Below are 26,786 nucleotides of genomic sequence, written 5' to 3'. Positions count from 1 at the left end.
ATAAGTGTACTATATACTCAATTCACTTCACAAATAGTACAGTTAGGGAAGTTAGTATGAGTATTCGAACACAGCTTTGGTCTTACCAAATAGGGCTATCTTCTGTATACCACCCTTGTCGCAACACAACTGATTGGCTCAAACAAGGCACACCTGTTAATTGAAAAGCATTCCAGGTGACTACCTCATGAAGCTGGTTGAGGGAATGCCAGGAGTGTGCAAAGCTGTTATTAAGTCAAAGGGTTGCTACTTTGAAGAATCTCAAATATAAAATATTTTGCTTTAATACTTTTGTTTACATGTGTTATTTCATAGTTTGTCTTTACTATTATTCCACAATGTAGAAAATAGTCAAAAAAAATAAAATGGAAAAACCCTGGAATGACTAGGTGTGTCAACTTTTGACTGGTACTGTATGCATTTTACCCCATTAATTGATGCTCTTAATAAGAATTAATTTCTGTGTGAGGCTTGTGGCAACTTTTTAACAAATTCACATATGAAATCCTATTCTCTCTGGCAGTTTTCTTTTTGTACTTTTAAACTGATTAGTAGTTCCTTGATCTGCATGTTGACAGTGTGGTGTAGTAAACGCTTTCTAATAGAAATACTGTATCAACCTAGATTTCTTTGAGACAGATAATTAGTGTCTTATCTAAATTGACACACAAGGAGACAGTTTGACACCCATGAGCACAAGTACATTGACATTTTATTTACAATATTACATTATATCCACTGTGAGGTTAGGTGTTCCCCTGAACAGTACAGTTCATATATATATATATATACACACTATTGTATATATATTAAAAGGCATCCGATATAGTGCACTACTTTGATCTAGAACTCTATGGGCTTCGGAAGTGCACTATATAGGGGCTAGGGAGGTGTTGAAATACACTGTAGGTCTCTATAGATCAGCTCTGACACCAAAACCAGGCCCAGGGGGAGGCTCACACAGACTCGTCAGTCCTCCTGCTGGCTCGCAGGAGAAACGCCCGTTCCTGGAAGATAAAAAGAAAAGAAAAGAATGTGAGTCCAAATACAGTATATTTCATTCTAGATTAAATAATAAAACCCTGGTCAAGTATATCATTAGTACTTTTTAAATTCACTGATAAAACATGGCATCCTATTGCAGCCTGAGCTCCAAAGCCAGGGAGATGTTTTCTTTAACTAGGTAGTTCTCATTTATCAAGATGTATGATAAAGTTTTTATTTAAATATGGTTAGGTAAAAATACATATATATATATTTTATAATACAGTAAAAACCAACTAGTAGTAAATCAACCCTTCTCTAACATTTATTAGGGATGTGCCTCTCTCCTTTCATGAACCATTCCATACGCATCTATATACACACATGGGCTCTGTTACGATACAGGAACGTTATTAACTTTAGGGCCGAACCCGTTTAGTCGACTCGACGATTGTTTTAGTCCAGCAGTGACAGAACAATGAATGAAATGGCCTCTTGGACTCTGCACTGACACCACCCGACGCCCCTTTGTTTTTTTTTTACACTGCTGCTACTCACTGTGTTGTTATCTAATGCACAGGGTTGGGTAGCTTACTCTAAATGTAATCCGTTAGTTACTTGTCCAATTGTAAAAATCAGTAACGTAACTTTTTGATTACCCCCAAACTCGGTAAAGTAATCTGATTACTTTTAGATTACTTTCCCCTTAACAGGCATTAGAAGAAGACAAAATGTATGATACCAATTGAACCACGTCTATTGCGGGATAAATCAATGTAGAAGTTTACATAGCTGGCCATATATGTGGATGTTAAATTTAACTTTTATGCGTTGGTTATGTAGGCTTCTTCTAACCCATAATAATATATTTAAATTATATCTTTACATTAAAAACCAAAGTATCAGAATTCCAATAAATGTTATACCCCTTGATCTTCAAGAACAGGACTTGGAAGTATGGAAGTATAGAGTAGCTAAATTGTTTTACCTGAGCATGACCCCAAAAACGAAGGACTTATTAACCAGCCCTACTCTGTTGTTTATGATTGTGTTGTCATGGAGGACTGATTGGGGCTCATTGATTCCAGTTGAAAAATGAATGCTGCACTCATGGAATGGCTTTGAGCACTACTGAAAAGGGCTATTTACATGTGGAAAATCTATACCATATTCTGCATTTGCTACAGGAATATATTGTTTACCTTTTAGTTGGTGACACTTTGATATCTTGATAATATGCAGCCTGTTTAAAGGGCAAATCTGTTTTGGTCAAACGCTGAGGGGATGGGCCTGGAGAAATGTAACCACTCTCAGATTAATAGATAGAGCTATGGATGCAAGGACTGACCATCCACGATATCAACATTATAGTTATAACCATGTTATGGAGGCTATACAGGACTGACCATCCATGATATCAACATTATAGTTATAACCATGTTATGAGGCTATACAGGACTGACCATCCACGATATCAACATTATAGTTATAACCATGTTATGAGACTATACAGGAGTGACCATCCACGATATCAACATTATAGTTATAACCGTGTTATGAGGCTATACAGGACTGACCATCCATGATATCAACATTATAGTTATAACCATGTTATGGAGGCTATACAGGACTGACCATCCACGATATCAACATTATAGTTATAACCATGTTATGAGGCTACACAGGACTGACCATCCATGATATCAACATTATAGTTATAACCATGTTATGAGGCTATACAGGACTGACCATCCACGATATCAACATTATAGTTATAACCATGTTATGAGGCTACACAGTGTTTGTTTACATGTACACTGTTTACAAACATTGGAGGAGAACAAGCTTCTATTCTGGGTTCTGATGGAGTACGACAGTTGAACTAAACTCATGAGGCATTTATAAAAGTTACATTTTTCAAGAATCAATATCTTTGTAGCAACTACAGACTGCCCCTTTAAGTCACTACAGACTGCCCCTTTAAGTCTGGTTAAAGTGTTTCCAGTTTGAGCACATGTCTATTAGGCCTATGGATGTATTTATCCTTTCATCATGAATTAGATTGAGCAATAAAAGCCCCACTTGTATTCCATAGGCTGGAATCCACACTATGCAGCTGTTATTCTATAGGCTGGAATCCACACTATGCAGCTGTTATTCTATAGGCTGGGATCCACACTATGCAGCTGTTATTCTATAGGCTGGGATCCACACTATGCAGCTGTTATTCTATAGGCTGGGATCCACACTATGCAGCTGTTATTCTATAGGCTGGGATCCACACTATGCAGCTGTTATTCTATAGGCTGGGATCCACACTATGCAGCTGTTATTCTATAGGCTGGGATCCACACTATGCAGCTGTTATTCTATAGGCTGGGATCCACACTATGCAGCTGTTATTCTATAGGCTGGAATCCACACTATGCAGCTGTTATTCTATAGGCTGGAATCCACACTATGCAGCTGTTATTCTATAGGCTGGGATCCACACTATGCAGCTGTTATTCCATAGGCTGGGATCCACACTGTTATTCTATAGGCTGGGATCCACACTGTTATTCTATAGGCTGGGATCCACACTGTTATTCTATAGGCTGGGATCCACACTGTTATTCTATAGGCTGGGATCCACACTGTTATTCTATAGGCTGGGATCCACACTATGCAGCTGTTATTCCATAGGCTGGGATCCACACTATGCAGCTGTTATTCTATAGGCTGGGATCCACACTATGCAGCTGTTATTCTATAGGCTGGGATCCACACTATGCAGCTGTTATTCCATAGGCTGGGATCCACACTATGCAGCTGTTATTCCATAGGCTGGGATCCACACTATGCAGCTGTTATTCCATAGGCTGGGATCCACACTATGCAGCTGTTGCAAGAGCGCATTTCTCCACAGGCTGTCGATCGGTTTCAAAAACAATGATTGATAGGCAGTTTAAACATCTTGAATTCAACCATCATTGGGCACAAATACACATTTAAGATTTGTGAACAGCCATCCACAACAACCACAATCCGTAAGGCACAAATAGCTAAATGAGAGAGCAGCAGTGTGATTCACATCAATGCTCTATGTAGATATCAGTAATAAGTGATATCCGTATCGCCGTAGACTACAACCACCGATGTCATCCTTTACCTCCAAGTGTTTATTCTAGTTGGATGCAGACAGCAGTCGCACCATTGGAAGACATAGCTTGGACTGTAGCCTACGAAAGCCTATTCCTGCTCTTTTCCCCGCGATCCATCAAACACATTTGGTGTGTCATCATAGTGTTCTCTGATTGGTGGTCAGTCATCATAGTGGTCTCTGATTGGTGGTCATCATTTGATGTGTCATCATAGTGTTCTCTGATTGGTGGTCATCATTTGGTGTGTCATCATAGTGGTCTCTGATTGGTGGTCATCATTTGATGTGTCATCATAGTGTTCTCTGATTGGTGGTCATCATTTGGTGTGTCATCATAGTGGTCTCTGATTGGTGGTCATCATTTGATGTGTCATCATAGTGTTCTCTGATTGGTGGTAATCAGTTGGTGTGTCATCATAGTGGTCTCTGATTGGTCATCATTTGATGTGTCATCGTAGTGGTCTGACTCTCTCAGGTGGAACAAACTTCAACTTGCGCCTTTTTTCAATGCTGATTTGAATGTCATTGAAAAAAGTACTGTCAAAGATTTTTTTTTCAGCAAAGATTTTATTTAACTAGGCAAGTCAGTTGAGAACAAATTCTTATTTACAATGACGGCCTACTCCGGCCAAATCCTCCACTAGCCCGGACGACGCTGGGCCAATTATGAGCCGCCCTATCACATCCGGTTATGATACAGCCCGGGTTCGAACCAGGGTATGTAGTGACGCCCCAAGCACTGAGATGCAGTGCCTTAGACCGCTGCACAACTAGGGAAACATTTTTTTCTGAATGTATAAGTAACCTCGTTTTTGAAAAGTATCTAATCTGATAAACACAAACTCACTTCCTTGACAACAGCGCTGCGCTGCTCCCCGAAGCACAAGAAGTGTGAATGTCCTGACTTATGCCTGAGGTCGTATCACAGTAAATACCTGCACGGCCAATGCAGACATTAGATTGACCATGTAGCGCCCAGATGCACAATGCACGTCTCTCCCCACAATGCACGTCTCTCCCCACAATGCACGTCTCTCCCGCCAACTTGTGCACATTCATTGTTTCATAATGAATGACACATATCAATTCCCCATTACATGTGACACCAGTACTACATCTACCATTAATTCATAGAATTTCTAATCTACAATGTTTGTTACTTTGGTTACGGTCATTTCTCTTCATGCTTTCTATATAATTGTTCCTGTCTTCCTGTTGTCATTGTCAGAGTGGACACACTGCGCTCTGCAAACAACCTGCTACACCTGTAAAAAAAACACGTTTTGTTTAAATTAATTCCATTTACGAATTCTGTCAAATTATTTGTCTTTTGTTTGGAGCGCTCCTGTGAATGTTGAGTAAGGACTCGCACACATAGTAGTTGGTCTATAGACTACCTGGTTACACATAGAAGTAGACCTATAAACTACCAGGCCTGATTACACATAGAAGTAGACCTATAGACTACCTGATTACACATAGTAGTAGACCTATAAACTACCAGGCCTGATTACACATAGAAGTAGACCTATAGACTACCTGATTACACATAGTAGTAGACCTATAGACTACCTGGCCCTGATTACACATAGAAGTAGGTCTATAGACTACCTGGTCTGCGTGCAAACCTAGGCATATAAATGTGTCCATTTGGGGATCTGATAGTGTTTCTGATTGGCTTAAAGCCTCAAAAGTAATGTTTTCTTCACCTCCATCAGCAAGAAAACTAAGTCTGTTTTTACATCAACTGAGAATGACAATAGTTCCTCAATGTATTTGAAAGATCTTTCCAGCTCTCTCCCTGTCGATGACCACTCAGCGTGAAAGGGAACAATGTTATGCTCTGATCCAGTGGAAACACCATACAAATAGGCCTACCTGATTACTTCTTATCACCGCTTGACTTGGACTGAAATATGCAGTGGTGGAAGAAATACTCAATTGTAAATGTATAGATACCCTAATAGAAAGCTACTCAAGTCACCCAGTAAAATACTACTTGAGTAAAGTAAAAGTATTTGGTTTTAAATATACTGAAGTATCAAAAAGTAAATGTAATTGCTAAAATATACTTAAAGTATCAAAAGTAGAAATAAAAGTATAAATCATTTCAAATTCCTTATAGGAAGCAAACCAGACGGTACCATTTTTTTTAATGTATGGATAGCCAGGGGCACATTCCAACATTCAGACTTTATTTACAAAAGCTGCGTTTGTGTTTAGTGAGTCCGCCAGACCAGAGGCAGTAGGGATGACCAGGGATGTTCTCTGTTTAGTGAGTCCTCCAGATCAGAGGCAGTAGGGATGACCAGGGATGTTCTCTGTTTAGTGAGTCCTCCAGATCAGAGGCAGTAGGGATGACCAGGGATGTTCTCTGTTTAGTGAGTCCTCCAGATCAGAGGCAGTAGGGATGACCAGGGATGTTATCTGTTTAGTGAGTCCTCCAGATCAGAGGCAGTAGGGATGACCAGGGATGTTCTCTGTTTAGTGAGTCCTCCAGATCAGAGGCAGTAGGGACGACCAGGGATGTTCTCTGTTTAGTGAGTCCTCCAGATCAGAGGCAGTAGGGATGACCAGGGATGTTCTCTGTTTAGTGAGTCCTCCAGATCAGAGGCAGTAGGGATGACCAGGGATGTTCTCTGTTTAGTGAGTCCTCCAGATCAGAGGCAGTAGGGATGACCAGGGATGTTCTCTGTTTAGTGAGTCCGCCAGACCAGAGGCAGTAGGGATGACCAGGGATGTTCTCTGTTTAGTGAGTCCTCCAGATCAGAGGCAGTAGGGATGACCACATGTTCTCTTGATAAGTGGATCAATTTCCCTGTCCTGCAAAGCATTCAAAATGTAACCAGTACTTTTGGGCTGTCAGGGGAAAAATGTATGGGAGTTAAAAAGTACAATATTTTCTTTAGGAATATAGTAAAGTAAATGTAAAAAAATTGTCAAAAATATAAATAGTACAGATACCCCCCCAAAAAACCTACCGTAATTTCCGGACTATAAGCCGCAACCTTTTTCCCCATGCTTTGAACCTCGCGGCTTAAACAATGACGCGGCTAATATATGGATTTTTCCCGCTTTCAAATTTTTTGTTACAAGCCGTGTTTCTTTAAAGCCTGCGGCTTATAGACATGTGCGGCTTATTTATGTTCAAAATAATACATTTTAAAAAAAAATCTGTGGGTGCGGCTTATATTCAGGTGCGCTCAATAGTCCGGAAATTACGGTACTAAAGTATTTTACCCCACTGGAAATAGGTTCCGGTACTCATAGTGGGTGCTGGTTCCGTTTTATATTTAGGTGCAGATGAGAATATTCTATAAGAAGAACAGGAACTCCGTGAACTCCTGCCAAGGTCAAAGCGCTGCTTCTTATCCTGTGCGCAAATAGCCTACAGCTCTGGAAACAGAGCGGCCCTGAATATTTTATACATTGTTCCAAGTTCGCTTGGCAAGCTTCAGGCTGACCCAAGTTAGTAGTTGACACAATGTTTCAAATTCATTGCAGACAGGCCCTGTTGCCAATGTGATTTATAGGATATAGATTTTTTTTTTTTTAATAAAATCTGGATATTTTCTACCTGCGGGCTGCAATGTTTTTATTTGTTGGCTTTAGGTAGACTATTTTTACATAATGGCATTTTCAATAAAACATTACTTTTTAGGATTATAATTTTCATTTAGATATCATTTTGATTGAGATACGAAGATATTATTTTAAATTAAATGAAACGTTTTCACAAAAATGTGCATTTGAAAACCATAACTGGTCAGACAAATTGGCATTTCACATGAGAAAAGGTTGCCGACTTCTCATGTAGCCTATTACATTGCAGTTACAATGCATAAAGTTCAATAAGGCTACTGAACTGAAGGAGAGGACGTTTCAATTCAGTCACAACAGATAGGAGATATTTTCGGGGGGGAAACAATGAGTAAAAACATTAGTGAACCAGCGATTTTTCATAACTTTTGAATCTGTTTTCTGACCAACGCTTAATTTAGATCGGTTTGAGCTCCTGAAACCAGTGCACTACTATCTACCATCTCCCATCTACTATCTATTATCTACTATCTACCATCTACATATCTACTATCTACTATCTACTATCTCCCATCTACATATCTACTATCTATTATCTACCATCTCCCATCTACATATCTACTATCTATTATCTACTATCTCCCATCTACATATCTACTATCTATTATCTACCATCTCCCATCTACATATCTACTATCTATTATCTACTATCTCCCATCTACATATCTACTATCTATTATCTACCATCTCCCATCTACATATCTACTATCTATTATCTACCATCTCCCATCTACATATCTACTATCTATTATCTACCATCTACATATCTACTATCTATTATCTACCATCTACATATCTACTATCTACTATCTATTATCTACTATCTACCATCTCCCATCTACATATCTACTATCTACTATCTACCATCTCCCATCTACATATCTACTATCTACCATCTCCCATCTACATATCTACTATCTATTATCTACTATCTACCATCTCCCATCTACATATCTACTATCTATTATCTACTATCTACCATCTCCCATCTACATATCTACTATCTACTATCTACCATCTCCCATCTACATATCTACTATCTATTATCTACTATCTACCATCTTAAACATTTGAACCAGGAACAGATGGGGAAATGGTTACATCCCTAAACAGTCTTCATAGATCCCTGATAGACAAGTAACATAATGCCGTTGCATTGCATGGACAGGACGAGCACCAGTCTTCATAGTTCCCTGCTAAACAACATGCCGTTTGTATTCATGAGACAGACAGGAGGGTAGACCTTCATACCTAGGCCCAGGCGGAGGGACGTTCCCAGCTTTCAGCTCATCAATGATCTGATCGATGTCTTTTGGACTCGGGTCTTCCTGGAAAACAGAAACGTCACAATAACATCCTATCGCCACAACACCAGTCCATTTACCCAGTAACCCCACAGCACCAGTCTATTTACCCAGTAACGCCACCCTGTCGCCACAAAAACCAGTCTATTTACCCAGTAACCCCACAACACCAGTCTATTTACCCAGTAACCCCACAACACCAGTCCATTTACCCAGTAACCCCACAACACCAGTCCATTTACCCAGTAACCCCACAACACCAGTCTATTTACCCAGTATAACCATTCTAACACGTCACAAAATCATTATATTGATAGTGTGTGATATTCAAGCCGTGATACTTCAAACCTTGTATTTCTATTTGACTTCCGCTTTGTAGTGAGCGGTACTGCCTTAGTGGTCTTGCAACTAACAGACGGTACAAACGGAGAACTACAGACCGACTAACAGACGGTACTAACGGAGAACTACAGACCGACTAACAGACGGTAGATACTAACGGACAACTACAGACCGACTAACAGACGGTAGGTACTAACGGACAACTACAGACCGACTAACAGACGGTACTAACGGAGAACTGGAGACCGACTAACAGACGGTAGATACTAACGGAGAACTACAGACCGACTAACAGACGGTACTAACGGAGAACTACAGACCGACTAACAGACGGTAGGTACTAACGGAGAACTACAGACCGACTAACAGACGGTAGGTACTAACGAGAACTACAGACCGACTAACAGACGGTAGGTACTAACGGAGAACTACAGACCGACTAACAGACGGTACTAACGGAGAACTACAGACCGACTAACAGACGGTAGATACTAACGGAGAACTACAGACCGACTAACAGACGGTAGATACTAACGGACAACTACAGACCGACTAACAGACGGTAGGTACTAACGGACAACTACAGACCGACTAACAGACGGTACTAACGGAGAACTGGAGACCGACTAACAGACGGTAGATACTAACGGAGAACTACAGACCGACTAACAGACGGTACTAACGGAGAACTACAGACCGACTAACAGACGGTAGGTACTAACGGAGAACTACAGACCGACTAACAGACGGTAGGTACTAACGAGAACTACAGACCGACTAACAGACGGTAGGTACTAACGGAGAACTACAGACCGACTAACAGACGGTACTAACGGAGAACTACAGACGGTAGATACTAACGGAGAACTACAGACCGACTAACAGACGGTACTAACGGAGAACTACAGACCGACTAACAGACGGTACTAACGGAGAACTACAGACCGACTAACAGACGGTAGATACTAACGGAGAACTACAGACCGACTAACAGACGGTAGATACTAACGGAGAACTACAGACCGACTAACAGACGGTAGATACTAACGGAGAACTACAGACCGACTAACAGACGGTAGGTACTAACGGAGAACTACAGACCGACTAACAGACAGTAGATACTAACGGAGAACTACAGACCGACTAACAGACGGTACTAACGGAGAACTACAGACCGACTAACAGACGGTACTAACGGAGAACTACAGACCGACTAACAGACGGTACTAACGGAGAACTACAGACCGACTAACAGACGGTAGATACTAACGGAGAACTACAGACCGACTAACAGACAGTAGATACTAACGGAGAACTACAGACCGACTAACAGACGGTAGATACTAACGGAGAACTACAGACCGACTAACAGACGGTAGATACTAACGGAGAACTACAGACCGACTAACAGACGGTAGATACTAACGGAGAACTACAGACCGACTAACAGACGGTAGGTACTAACGGAGAACTACAGACCGACTAACAGACAGTAGATACTAACGGAGAACTACAGACCGACTAACAGACGGTAGATACTAACGGAGAACTACAGACCGACTAACAGACGGTAGATACTAACGGAGAACTACAGACCGACTAACAGACGGTAGGTACTAACGGAGAACTACAGACCGACTAACAGACGGTAGGTACTAACGGAGAACTACAGACCGACTAACAGACGGTACAAACGGAGAACTACAGACCGACTAACAGACGGTTGATACTAACGGAGAACTACAGACCGACTAACAGACGGTAGATACTAACGGAGAACTACAGACCGACTAACAGACGGTACTAACGGAGAACTACAGACCGACTAACAGACGGTACTAACGGAGAACTACAGACCGACTAATAGACGGTAGATACTAACGGAGAACTACAGACCGACTAACAGACGGTACTAACGGAGAACTACAGACCGACTAACAGACGGTAGATACTAACGGAGAACTACAGACCGACTAACAGACGGTACTAACGGAGAACTACAGACCGACTAACAGACGGTAGATACTAACGAAGAACTACAGACCGACTAACAGACGGTAGATACTAACGGAGAACTAGAGACCGACTAACAGACGGTAGATACTAACGGAGAACTACAGACCGACTAACAGACGGTAGATACTAACGGAGAACTACAGACCGACTAACAGACGGTAGGTACTAACGGAGAACTACAGACCGACTAACAGACGGTAGATACTAACGGAGAACTACAGACCGACTAACAGACGGTAGATACTAACGGAGAACTACAGACCGACTAACAGACGGTACTAACGGAGAACTACAGACCGACTAACAGACGGTACTAACGGAGAACTACAGACCGACTAACAGACGGTAGATACTAACGGAGAACTACAGACCGACTAACAGACGGTAGATACTAACGGAGAACTACAGACCGACTAACAGACGGCAGGTACTAACGGAGAACTACAGACCGACTAACAGACGGCAGGTACTAACGGAGAACTACAGACCGACTAACAGACGGTAGGTACTAACGGAGAACTACAGACCGACTAACAGACGGTAGGTACTAACGGAGAACTACAGACCGACTAACAGACGGTAGGTACTAACGGAGAACTACAGACCGACTAACAGACGGTAGATACTAACGGAGAACTACAGACCCGACTAACAGACGGTAGATACTAACGGAGAACTACAGACCGACTAACAGACGGTAGATACTAACGGAGAACTACAGACCCGACTAACAGACGGTAGATACTAACGGAGAACTACAGACCGACTAACAGACGGAGTACTAACGGAGAACTACAGACCGACTAACAGACGGTACTAACGGAGAACTGGAGACCGACTAACAGACGGTAGATACTAACGGAGAACTGGAGACCGACTAACAGACGGTAGATAGTAACGGAGAACTACAGACCGACTAACAGACGGTAGGTACTAACGGAGAACTAGAGACCGACTAACAGACGGTAGATACTAACGGAGAACTACAGACCGACTAACAGACGGTAGATACTAACGGAGAACTAGAAACCGACTAACAGACGGTTGATACTAACGGAGAACTACAGACCGACTAACAGACGGTAGGTACTAACGGAGAACTAGAGACCGACTAACAGACGGTACTAACGGAGAACTACAGACCGACTAACAGACGGTAGGTACTAACGGAGAACTAGAGACCGACTAACAGACGGTACTAACGGAGAACTACAGACCGACTAACAGACGGTAGATACTAACGGAGAACTAGAGACCGACTAACAGACGGTAGGTACTAACGGAGAACTACAGACCGACTAACAGACGGTAGGTACTAACGGAGAACTACAGACCGACTAACAGACGGTACTAACGGAGAACTACAGACCGACTAACAGACGGTAGATACTAACGGAGAACTACAGACCGACTAACAGACGGTACTAACGGAGAACTACAGACCGACTAACAGACGGTAGATACTAACGGAGAACTACAGACCGACTAACAGACGGTAGGTACTAACGGAGAACTACAGACCGACTAACAGACGGTACTAACGGAGAACTACAGACCGACTAACAGACGGTAGGTACTAACGGAGAACTACAGACCGACTAACAGACGGTAGATACTAACGGAGAACTACAGACCGACTAACAGACGGTACTAACGGAGAACTACAGACCGACTAACAGACGGTACTAACGGAGAACTACAGACCGACTAACAGACGGTAGATACTAACGGAGAACTACGGACCGACTAACAGACGGTAGATACTAACGGAGAACTACGGACCGACTAACAGACGGTAGATACTAACGGAGAACTACGGACCGACTAACAGACGGTAGGTACTAACGGAGAACTACGGACCGACTAACAGACGGTAGGTACTAACGGAGAACTACAGACCGACTAACAGACGGTAGGTACTAACGGAGAACTACAGACCGACTAACAGACGGTAGGTACTAACGGAGAACTACAGACCGACTAACAGACGGTAGGTACTAACGGAGAACTACAGACCGACTAACAGACGGTAGATACTAACGGAGAACTACAGACCGACTAACAGACGGTAGATACTAACGGAGAACTACAGACCGACTAACAGACGGTACTAACGGAGAACTACAGACCGACTAACAGACGGTAGATACTAACGGAGAACTACAGACCGACTAACAGACTGTAGATACTAACGGAGAACTAGAGACCGACTAACAGACGGTAGATACTAACGGAGAACTACAGACCGACTAACAGACGGTAGGTACTAACGGAGAACTACAGACCGACTAACAGACGGATACTAACGGAGAACTAGAGACCGACTAACAGACGGTAGATACTAACGGAGAACTACAGACCGACTAACAGACGGTAGGTACTAACGGAGAACTACAGACCGACTAACAGACGGTACTAACGGAGAACTACAGACCGACTAACAGACGGTACTAACGGAGAACTACAGACCGACTAACAGACGGTAGATACTAACGGAGAACTACAGACCGACTAACAGACGGTAGATACTAACGGAGAACTACAGACCGACTAACAGACGGTAGATACTAACGGAGAACTACAGACCGACTAACAGACGGTAGATACTAACGGAGAACTACGGACCGACTAACAGACGGTAGGTACTAACGGAGAACTACGGACCGACTAACAGACGGTAGGTACTAACGGAGAACTACGGACCGACTAACAGACGGTAGGTACTAACGGAGAACTACAGACCGACTAACAGACGGTAGGTACTAACGGAGAACTACAGACCGACTAACAGACGGTAGGTACTAACGGAGAACTACAGACCGACTAACAGACGGTAGGTACTAACGGAGAACTACAGACCCGACTAACAGACGGTAGGTACTAACGGAGAACTACAGACCGACTAACAGACGGTAGGTACTAACGGAGAACTACAGACCGACTAACAGACGGTAGGTACTAACGGAGAACTACAGACCGACTAACAGACGGTAGATACTAACGGAGAACTACAGACCGACTAACAGACGGTACTAACGGAGAACTACAGACCGACTAACAGACGGTACTAACGGAGAACTACAGACCCGACTAACAGACGGTAGGTACTAACGGAGAACTACAGACCGACTAACAGACGGTAGGTACTAACGGAGAACTACAGACCGACTAACAGACGGTAGGTACTAACGGAGAACTACAGACCGACTAACAGACGGTAGGTACTAACGGAGAACTACGGACCGACTAACAGACGGTAGGTACTAACGGAGAACTACAGACCCGACTAACAGACGGTAGGTACTAACGGAGAACTACAGACCGACTAACAGACGGTAGGTACTAACGGAGAACTACAGACCGACTAACAGACGGTAGGTACTAACGGAGAACTACAGACCGACTAACAGACGGTAGGTACTAACGGAGAACTACAGACCGACTAACAGACGGTAGATACTAACGGAGAACTACAGACCGACTAACAGACGGTAGTACTAACGGAGAACTACAGACCGACTAACAGACGGTAGGTACTAACGGAGAACTACAGACCGACTAACAGACGGTAGTACTAACGGAGAACTACAGACCGACTAACAGACGGTAGGTACTAACGGAGAACTACAGACCGACTAACAGACGGTAGGTACTAACGGAGAACTACAGACCGACTAACAGACGGTAGATACTAACGGAGAACTACAGACCGACTAACAGACGGTAGATACTAACGGAGAACTACAGACCGACTAACAGACGGTAGATACTAACGGAGAACTACAGACCGACTAACAGACGGTGATACTAACGGAGAACTACAGACCGACTAACAGACGGAGTACTAACGGAGAACTACAGACCGACTAACAGACGGTAGATACTAACGGAGAACTACAGACCGACTAACAGACGGTAGATACTAACGGAGAACTACAGACCGACTAACAGACGGTAGGTACTAACGGAGAACTACAGACCGACTAACAGACGGTAGGTACTAACGGAGAACTACAGACCGACTAACAGACGGTAGATACTAACGGAGAACTACAGACCGACTAACAGACGGTACTAACGGAGAACTACAGACCGACTAACAGACGGTAGATACTAACGGAGAACTACAGACCGACTAACAGACGGTAGATACTAACGGAGAACTACAGACCGACTAACAGACGGTAGATACTAACGGAGAACTACAGACCGACTAACAGACGGTAGATACTAACGGAGAACTACAGACCGACTAACAGACGGTAGGTACTAACGGAGAACTACAGACCGACTAACAGACGGTAGATACTAACGGAGAACTACAGACCGACTAACAGACGGTAGGTACTAACGGAGAACTACAGACCGACTAACAGACGGTAGATACTAACGGAGAACTACAGACCGACTAACAGACGGTAGGTACTAACGGAGAACTACAGACCGACTAACAGACGGTAGATACTAACGGAGAACTACAGACCCGACTAACAGACGGTAGGTACTAACGGAGAACTACAGACCGACTAACAGACGGTAGATACTAACGGAGAACTACAGACCGACTAACAGACGGTAGATACTAACGGAGAACTACAGACCGACTAACAGACGGTAGGTACTAACGGAGAACTACAGACCGACTAACAGACGGTAGATACTAACGGAGAACTACAGACCGACTAACAGACGGTGGTACTAACGGAGAACTACAGACCGACTAACAGACGGTAGATACTAACGGAGAACTACAGACCGACTAACAGACGGTAGGTACTAACGGAGAACTACAGACCGACTAACAGACGGTAGATACTAACGGAGAACTACAGACCGACTAACAGACGGTAGGTACTAACGGAGAACTACAGACCGACTAACAGACGGTAGGTACTAACGGAGAACTACAGACCGACTAACAGACGGTAGATACTAACGGAGAACTACAGACCCGACTAACAGACGGTAGGTACTAACGGAGAACTACAGACCGACTAACAGACGGTAGGTACTAACGGAGAACTACAGACCTACTAACAGACGGTAGATACTAACGGAGAACTACAGACCGACTAACAGACGGTAGGTACTAACGGAGAACTACAGACCGACTAACAGACGGTAGGTACTAACGGAGAACTACAGACCGACTAACAGACGGTAGATACTAACGGAGAACTACAGACCGACTAACAGACGGTAGGTACTAACGGAGAACTACAGACCGACTAACAGACGGTAGATACTAACGGAGAACTACAGACCGACTAACAGACGGTAGGTACTAACGGAGAACTACAGACCGACTAACAGACGGTAGGTACTAACGGAGAACTACAGACCCGACTAACAGACGGTACTAACGGAGAACTACAGACCGACTAACAGACGGTAGGTACTAACGGAGAACTACAGACCGACTAACAGACGGTAGTACTAACGGAGAACTACAGACCGACTAACAGACGGTAGTACTAACGGAGAACTACAGACCGACTAACAGACGGTAGATACTAACGGAGAACTACAGACCGACTAACAGACGGTAGGTACTAACGGAGAACTACAGACCGACTAACAGACGGTAGGTACTAACGGAGAACTACAGACCGACTAACAGACGGTAGGTACTAACGGAGAACTACAGACCGACTAACAGACGGTAGATACTAACGGAGAACTACAGACCGACTAACAGACGGTAGGTACTAACGGAGAACTACAGACCGACTAACAGACGAGGTACTAACGGAGAACTACAGACCGACTAACAGACGGTAGGTACTAACGGAGAACTACAGACCGACTAACAGACGGTAGGTACTAACGGAGAACTACAGACCGACTAACAGACGGTAGATACTAACGGAGAACTACAGACCCGACTAACAGACGGTAGATACTAACGGAGAACTACAGACCGACTAACAGACGGTAGGTACTAACGGAGAACTACAGACCGACTAACAGACGGTAGGTACTAACGGAGAACTACAGACCGACTAACAGACGGTAGGTACTAACGGAGAACTACAGACCGACTAACAGACGGTAGGTACTAACGGAGAACTACAGACCGACTAACAGACGGTAGGTACTAACGGAGAACTACAGACCGACTAACAGACGGTAGGTACTAACGGAGAACTACAGACCGACTAACAGACGGTAGGTACTAACGGAGAACTACAGACCGACTAACAGACGGTAGATACTAACGAGAGAACTACAGACCGACTAACAGACGGTAGATACTAACGGAGAACTACAGACCGACTAACAGACGAGATACTAACGGAGAACTACAGACCGACTAACAGACGGTAGATACTAACGGAGAACTACAGACCGACTAACAGACGGTAGGTACTAACGGAGAACTAGAGACCGACTAACAGACGGTAGGTACTAACGGAGAACTACAGACCGACTAACAGACGGTAGGTACTAACGGAGAACTACAGACCGACTAACAGACGGTAGGTACTAACGGAGAACTACAGACCGACTAACAGACGGTAGATACTAACGGAGAACTACAGAACCGACTAACAGACGGTAGTACTAACGGAGAACTACGGACCGACTAACAGACGGTAGGTACTAACGGAGAACTACGGACCGACTAACAGACGGTAGGTACTAACGGAGAACTACAGACCGACTAACAGACGGTAGGTACTAACGGAGAACTACAGACCCGACTAACAGACGGTAGATACTAACGGAGAACTACAGACCGACTAACAGACGGTAGGTACTAACGGAGAACTACAGACCGACTAACAGACGGTAGGTACTAACGGAGAACTACAGACCGACTAACAGACGGTAGGTACTAACGGAGAACTACAGACCGACTAACAGACGGTAGGTACTAACGGAGAACTACAGACCGACTAACAGACGGTAGGTACTAACGGAGAACTACAGACCGACTAACAGACGGTAGGTACTAACGGAGAACTACAGACCGACTAACAGACGGGGTACTAACGGAGAACTACAGACCGACTAACAGACGGTAGATACTAACGGAGAACTACAGACCGACTAACAGACGGTAGATACTAACGGAGAACTACAGACCGACTAACAGACGGTAGATACTAACGGAGAACTACAGACCGACTAACAGACGGTAGATACTAACGGAGAACTACAGACCGACTAACAGACGGTAGGTACTAACGGAGAACTACAGACCGACTAACAGACGGTAGGTACTAACGGAGAACTACAGACCGACTAACAGACGGTAGGTACTAACGGAGAACTACAGACCCGACTAACAGACGGTAGGTACTAACGGAGAACTACAGACCGACTAACAGACGGTAGGTACTAACGGAGAACTACAGACCGACTAACAGACGGTAGGTACTAACGGAGAACTACAGACCGACTAACAGACGGTGGGTACTAACGGAGAACTACAGACCGACTAACAGACGGTAGATACTAACGGAGAACTACAGACCGACTAACAGACGGTAGATACTAACGGAGAACTACAGACCGACTAACAGACGGTAGATACTAACGGAGAACTACAGACCGACTAACAGACGGTAGATACTAACGGAGAACTACAGACCGACTAACAGACGGTAGATACTAACGGAGAACTAGAGACCGACTAACAGACGGTAGATACTAACGGAGAACTACAGACCGACTAACAGACGGTACTAACGGAGAACTACAGACCGACTAACAGACGGTAGATACTAACGGAGAACTACAGACCGACTAACAGACGGTACTAACGGAGAACTACAGACCGACTAACAGACGGTACTAACGGAGAACTACAGACCGACTAACAGACGGTAGATACTAACGGAGAACTAGAGACCGACTAACAGACGGTAGATACTAACGGAGAACTAGAGACCGACTAACAGACGGTAGATACTAACGGAGAACTACAGACCGACTAACAGACGGTACTAACGGAGAACTACAGACCGACTAACAGACGGTACTAACGGAGAACTACAGACCGACTAACAGACGGTAGGTACTAACGGAGAACTACAGACCGACTAACAGACGGTAGATACTAACGGAGAACTACAGACCGACTAACAGACGGTACTAACGGAGAACTACAGACCGACTAACAGACGGTAGATACTAACGGAGAACTACAGACCGACTAACAGACGGTAGATACTAACGGAGAACTACAGACCGACTAACAGACGGTAGATACTAACGGAGAACTACGGACCGACTAACAGACGGTAGATACTAACGGAGAACTACGGACCGACTAACAGACGGTAGGTACTAACGGAGAACTACAGACCGACTAACAGACGGTAGATACTAACGGAGAACTACAGACCGACTAACAGACGGTAGATACTAACGGAGAACTACAGACCGACTAACAGACGGTAGATACTAACGGAGAACTACAGACCGACTAACAGACGGTAGATACTAACGGAGAACTAGAGACCGACTAACAGACGGTAGATACTAACGGAGAACTACAGACCGACTAACAGACGGTAGATACTAACGGAGAACTACAGACCGACTAACAGACGGTAGATACTAACGGAGAACTACAGACCGACTAACAGACGGTAGATACTAACGGAGAACTACAGACCGACTAACAGACGGTAGATACTAACGGAGAACTACAGACCGACTAACAGACGGTAGATACTAACGGAGAACTACAGACCGACTAACAGACGGTAGATACTAACGGAGAACTAGAGACCGACTAACAGACGGTACTAACGGAGAACTACAGACCGACTAACAGACGGTAGGTACTAACGGAGAACTACAGACCCGACTAACAGACGGTAGGTACTAACGGAGAACTAGAGACCCGACTAACAGACGGTAGGTACTAACGGAGAACTACAGACCGACTAACAGACGGTAGATACTAACGGAGAACTACAGACCGACTAACAGACGGTAGATACTAACGGAGAACTAGAGACCCGACTAACAGACGGTAGATACTAACGGAGAACTAGAGACCGACTAACAGACGGTAGATACTAACGGAGAACTAGAGACCGACTAACAGACGGTAGGTACTAACGGAGAACTAGAGACCGACTAACAGACGGTAGGTACTAACGGAGAACTAGAGACCGACTAACAGACGGTAGGTACTAACGGAGAACTACAGACCGACTAACAGACGGTAGGTACTAACGGAGAACTACAGACCGACTAACAGACGGTAGGTACTAACGGAGAACTACAGACCGACTAACAGACGGTAGATACTAACGGAGAACTACAGACCGACTAACAGACGGTACTAACGGAGAACTACAGACCGACTAACAGACGGTACTAACGGAGAACTACAGACCGACTAACAGACGGTACTAACGGAGAACTAGAGACCGACTAACAGACGGTAGGTACTAACGGAGAACTACAGACCGACTAACAGACGGTAGGTACTAACGGAGAACTACAGACCGACTAACAGACGGTAGGTACTAACGGAGAACTACAGACCGACTAACAGACGGTAGATACTAACGGAGAACTACAGACCCGACTAACAGACGGTAGATACTAACGGAGAACTACAACCGACTAACAGACGGTACTAACGGAGAACTACAGACCGACTAACAGACGGTACTAACGGAGAACTACAGACCGACTAACAGACGGTACTAACAGAGAACTACAGACCGACTAACAGACGGGTACTAACGGAGAACTAGAGACCGACTAACAGACGGTAGATACTAACGGAGAACTAGAGACCGACTAACAGACGGTAGGTACTAACGGAGAACTAGAGACCGACTAACAGACGGTAGGTACTAACGGAGAACTACAGACCGACTAACAGACGGTAGGTACTAACGGAGAACTAGAGACCGACTAACAGACGGTAGGTACTAACGGAGAACTACAGACCGACTAACAGACGGTAGGTACTAACGGAGAACTACAGACCGACTAACAGACGGTAGGTACTAACGGAGAACTACAGACCGACTAACAGACGGTACTAACGGAGAACTAGAGACCGACTAACAGACGGTAGGTACTAACGGAGAACTACAGACCGACTAACAGACGGTAGGTACTAACGGAGAACTACAGACCGACTAACAGACGGTAGGATACTAACGGAGAACTACAGACCGACTAACAGACGGTAGATACTAACGGAGAACTACAGACCGACTAACAGACGGTAGGTACTAACGGAGAACTACAGACCGACTAACAGACGGTAGATACTAACGGAGAACTAGAGACCGACTAACAGACGGTAGGTACTAACGGAGAACTAGAGACCGACTAACAGACGGTAGATACTAACGGAGAACTACAGACCGACTAACAGACGGTAGATACTAACGGAGAACTACAGACCGACTAACAGACGGTAGATACTAACGGAGAACTACAGACCGACTAACAGACGGTAGATACTAACGGAGAACTACAGACCGACTAACAGACGGTAGTACTAACGGAGAACTACAGACCGACTAACAGACGGTACTAACGGAGAACTACAGACCGACTAACAGACGGTAGATACTAACGGAGAACTAGAGACCGACTAACAGACGGTAGATACTAACGGAGAACTACAGACCGACTAACAGACGGTAGATACTAACGGAGAACTACAGACCGACTAACAGACGGTGATACTAACGGAGAACTACAGACCGACTAACAGACGGAGTACTAACGGAGAACTACAGACCGACTAACAGACGGTGATACTAACGGAGAACTACAGACCGACTAACAGACGGTAGGTACTAACGGAGAACTACAGACCGACTAACAGACGGTAGGTACTAACGGAGAACTACAGACCGACTAACAGACGGTAGATACTAACGGAGAACTACAGACCGACTAACAGACGGTAGATACTAACGGAGAACTACAGACCGACTAACAGACGGTAGATACTAACGGAGAACTACGGACCCGACTAACAGACGGTAGGTACTAACGGAGAACTACGGACCGACTAACAGACGGTAGGTACTAACGGAGAACTACGGACCGACTAACAGACGGTAGGTACTAACGGAGAACTACAGACCGACTAACAGACGGTAGGTACTAACGGAGAACTACAGACCGACTAACAGACGGTAGATACTAACGGAGAACTAGAGACCGACTAACAGACGGTAGATACTAACGGAGAACTAGAGACCGACTAACAGACGGTAGATACTAACGGAGAACTACAGACCCGACTAACAGACGGTAGATACTAACGGAGAACTACAGACCGACTAACAGACGGTAGATACTAACGGAGAACTACAGACCGACTAACAGACGGTAGATACTAACGGAGAACTACAGACCGACTAACAGACGGTAGATACTAACGGAGAACTAGAGACCGACTAACAGACGGTAGATACTAACGGAGAACTAGAGACCGACTAACAGACGGAGATACTAACGGAGAACTAGAGACCGACTAACAGACGGTAGGTACTAACGGAGAACTACAGACCGACTAACAGACGGTAGGTACTAACGGAGAACTAGAGACCGACTAACAGACGGTAGGTACTAACGGAGAACTACAGACCCGACTAACAGACGGTAGATACTAACGGAGAACTACAGACCGACTAACAGACGGTAGATACTAACGGAGAACTAGAGACCGACTAACAGACGGTAGATACTAACGGAGAACTAGAGACCGACTAACAGACGGTAGATACTAACGGAGAACTAGAGACCGACTAACAGACGGTACTAACGGAGAACTACAGACCGACTAACAGACGGTAGGTACTAACGGAGAACTAGAGACCGACTAACAGACGGTAGGTACTAACGGAGAACTAGAGACCGACTAACAGACGGTAGGTACTAACGGAGAACTACAGACCGACTAACAGACGGTAGGTACTAACGGAGAACTACAGACCGACTAACAGACGGTAGATACTAACGGAGAACTACAGACCGACTAACAGACGGTACTAACGGAGAACTACAGACCGACTAACAGACGGTACTAACGGAGAACTACAGACCGACTAACAGACGGTACTAACGGAGAACTAGAGACCGACTAACAGACGGTAGGTACTAACGGAGAACTACAGACCCGACTAACAGACGGTAGGTACTAACGGAGAACTACAGACCGACTAACAGACGGTAGGTACTAACGGAGAACTACAGACCGACTAACAGACGGTAGATACTAACGGAGAACTACAGACCGACTAACAGACGGTAGATACTAACGGAGAACTACAAACCGACTAACAGACGGTACTAACGGAGAACTACAGACCGACTAACAGACGGTACTAACGGAGAACTACAGACCGACTAACAGACAGGTACTAACAGAGAACTACAGACCGACTAACAGACGGTACTAACGGAGAACTGGAGACCGACTAACAGACGGTAGATACTAACGGAGAACTACAGACCGACTAACAGACGGTAGATACTAACGGAGAACTAGAGACCGACTAACAGACGGTAGATACTAACGGAGAACTAGAGACCGACTAACAGACGGTAGATACTAACGGAGAACTACAGACCGACTAACAGACGGTAGATACTAACGGAGAACTAGAGACCGACTAACAGACGGTAGATACTAACGGAGAACTAGAGACCGACTAACAGACGGAGATACTAACGGAGAACTACAGACCGACTAACAGACGGTACTAACGGAGAACTACAGACCGACTAACAGACGGTAGATACTAACGGAGAACTACAGACCGACTAACAGACGGTACTAACGGAGAACTACAGACCGACTAACAGACGGTAGATACTAACGGAGAACTACAGACCCGACTAACAGACGGTAGATACTAACGGAGAACTAGAGACCGACTAACAGACGGTAGATACTAACGGAGAACTAGAGACCGACTAACAGACGGGATACTAACGGAGAACTACAGACCGACTAACAGACGGTACTAACGGAGAACTACAGACCGACTAACAGACGGTAGGTACTAACGGAGAACTACAGACCGACTAACAGACGGTAGGTACTAACGGAGAACTACAGACCCGACTAACAGACGGTAGTACTAACGGAGAACTACAGACCCGACTAACAGACGGTAGATACTAACGGAGAACTACAGACCGACTAACAGACGGTAGATACTAACGGAGAACTACAGACCGACTAACAGACGGTAGATACTAACGGAGAACTACGGACCGACTAACAGACGGTAGATACTAACGGAGAACTACGGACCGACTAACAGACGGTAGGTACTAACGGAGAACTACAGACCGACTAACAGACGGTAGGTACTAACGGAGAACTACAGACCGACTAACAGACGGTAGATACTAACGGAGAACTACAGACCGACTAACAGACGGTAGATACTAACGGAGAACTACAGACCGACTAACAGACTGTAGATACTAACGGAGAACTAGAGACCGACTAACAGACGGTAGATACTAACGGAGAACTACAGACCGACTAACAGACGGTAGATACTAACGGAGAACTACAGACCGACTAACAGACGGTAGATACTAACGGAGAACTACAGACCGACTAACAGACGGTAGATACTAACGGAGAACTACAGACCGACTAACAGACGGTAGATACTAACGGAGAACTACAGACCGACTAACAGACGGTAGATACTAACGGAGAACTAGAGACCGACTAACAGACGGTAGATACTAACGGAGAACTAGAGACCGACTAACAGACGGTACTAACGGAGAACTACAGACCGACTAACAGACGGTAGGTACTAACGGAGAACTACAGACCGACTAACAGACGGTAGGTACTAACGGAGAACTAGAGACCGACTAACAGACGGTAGGTACTAACGGAGAACTACAGACCGACTAACAGACAGTAGATACTAACGGAGAACTACAGACCGACTAACAGACGGTAGATACTAACGGAGAACTAGAGACCGACTAACAGACGGTAGATACTAACGGAGAACTAGAGACCGACTAACAGACGGTAGATACTAACGGAGAACTAGAGACCGACTAACAGACGGTAGGTACTAACGGAGAACTACAGACCGACTAACAGACGGTAGGTACTAACGGAGAACTAGAGACCGACTAACAGACGGTAGGTACTAACGGAGAACTAGAGACCGACTAACAGACGGTAGGTACTAACGGAGAACTACAGACCGACTAACAGACGGTAGGTACTAACGGAGAACTACAGACCGACTAACAGACGGTAGGTACTAACGGAGAACTACAGACCGACTAACAGACGGTACTAACGGAGAACTACAGACCGACTAACAGACGGTACTAACGGAGAACTAGAGACCGACTAACAGACGGTACTAACGGAGAACTAGAGACCGACTAACAGACGGTAGGTACTAACGGAGAACTACAGACCGACTAACAGACGGTAGGTACTAACGGAGAACTACAGACCGACTAACAGACGGTAGGTACTAACGGAGAACTACAGACCGACTAACAGACGGTAGATACTAACGGAGAACTACAAACCGACTAACAGACGGTACTAACGGAGAACTACAGACCGACTAACAGACGGTACTAACGGAGAACTACAGACCGACTAACAGACGGTACTAACAGAGAACTGGAGACCGACTAACAGACGGTAGATACTAACGGAGAACTAGAGACCGACTAACAGACGGTAGATACTAACGGAGAACTAGAGACCGACTAACAGACGGTAGGTACTAACGGAGAACTACAGACCGACTAACAGACGGTACTAACGGAGAACTAGAGACCGACTAACAGACGGTAGGTACTAACGGAGAACTACAGACCGACTAACAGACGCTAGATACTAACGGAGAACTACAGACCGACTAACAGACGGTAGGTACTAACGGAGAACTACAGACCGACTAACAGACGGTACTAACGGAGAACTAGAGACCGACTAACAGACGGTAGGTACTAACGGAGAACTACAGACCGACTAACAGACGGTAGGTACTAACGGAGAACTACAGACCGACTAACAGACGGTAGGTACTAACGGAGAACTACAGACCGACTAACAGACGGTAGGTACTAACGGAGAACTACAGACCGACTAACAGACGGTAGATACTAACGGAGAACTACAGACCGACTAACAGACGGTACTAACGGAGAACTACAGACCGACTAACAGACGGTAGGTACTAACGGAGAACTAGAGACCGACTAACAGACGGTAGATACTAACGGAGAACTAGAGACCGACTAACAGACGGTAGATACTAACGGAGAACTACAGACCGACTAACAGACGGTAGATACTAACGGAGAACTACAGACCGACTAACAGACGGTAGATACTAACGGAGAACTAGAGACCGACTAACAGACGGTAGATACTAACGGAG

The 26,786-nt window shown here is 44.8% G+C and overlaps 1 long non-coding RNA gene across 1 annotated transcript in view; it reads right to left on the bottom strand.

The window, feature by feature from the left end:
* Window positions 1-395: 395 nt before the first annotated feature.
* LOC106596701 (NADH dehydrogenase [ubiquinone] flavoprotein 2, mitochondrial) overlaps window positions 396-26,786 on the bottom strand; it is a 51,281-nt gene continuing 24,890 nt past the window's right edge. The window contains exons 2-3 of the long non-coding RNA XR_006769043.1: window positions 8,978-9,054; window positions 396-1,007 (exon numbers count right to left, since the gene is read on the bottom strand). This is a non-coding gene — a long non-coding RNA (NADH dehydrogenase [ubiquinone] flavoprotein 2, mitochondrial). The remainder of the gene's footprint in view (window positions 1,008-8,977; window positions 9,055-26,786) is intronic.

This window comes from Salmo salar, chromosome ssa03, assembly GCF_905237065.1.
Source record: "Salmo salar chromosome ssa03, Ssal_v3.1, whole genome shotgun sequence".
In the NCBI taxonomy this organism is placed as follows: Eukaryota; Metazoa; Chordata; class Actinopteri; order Salmoniformes; family Salmonidae; genus Salmo; species Salmo salar.
This window is presented reverse-complemented; position numbering and strand designations above follow the sequence as displayed.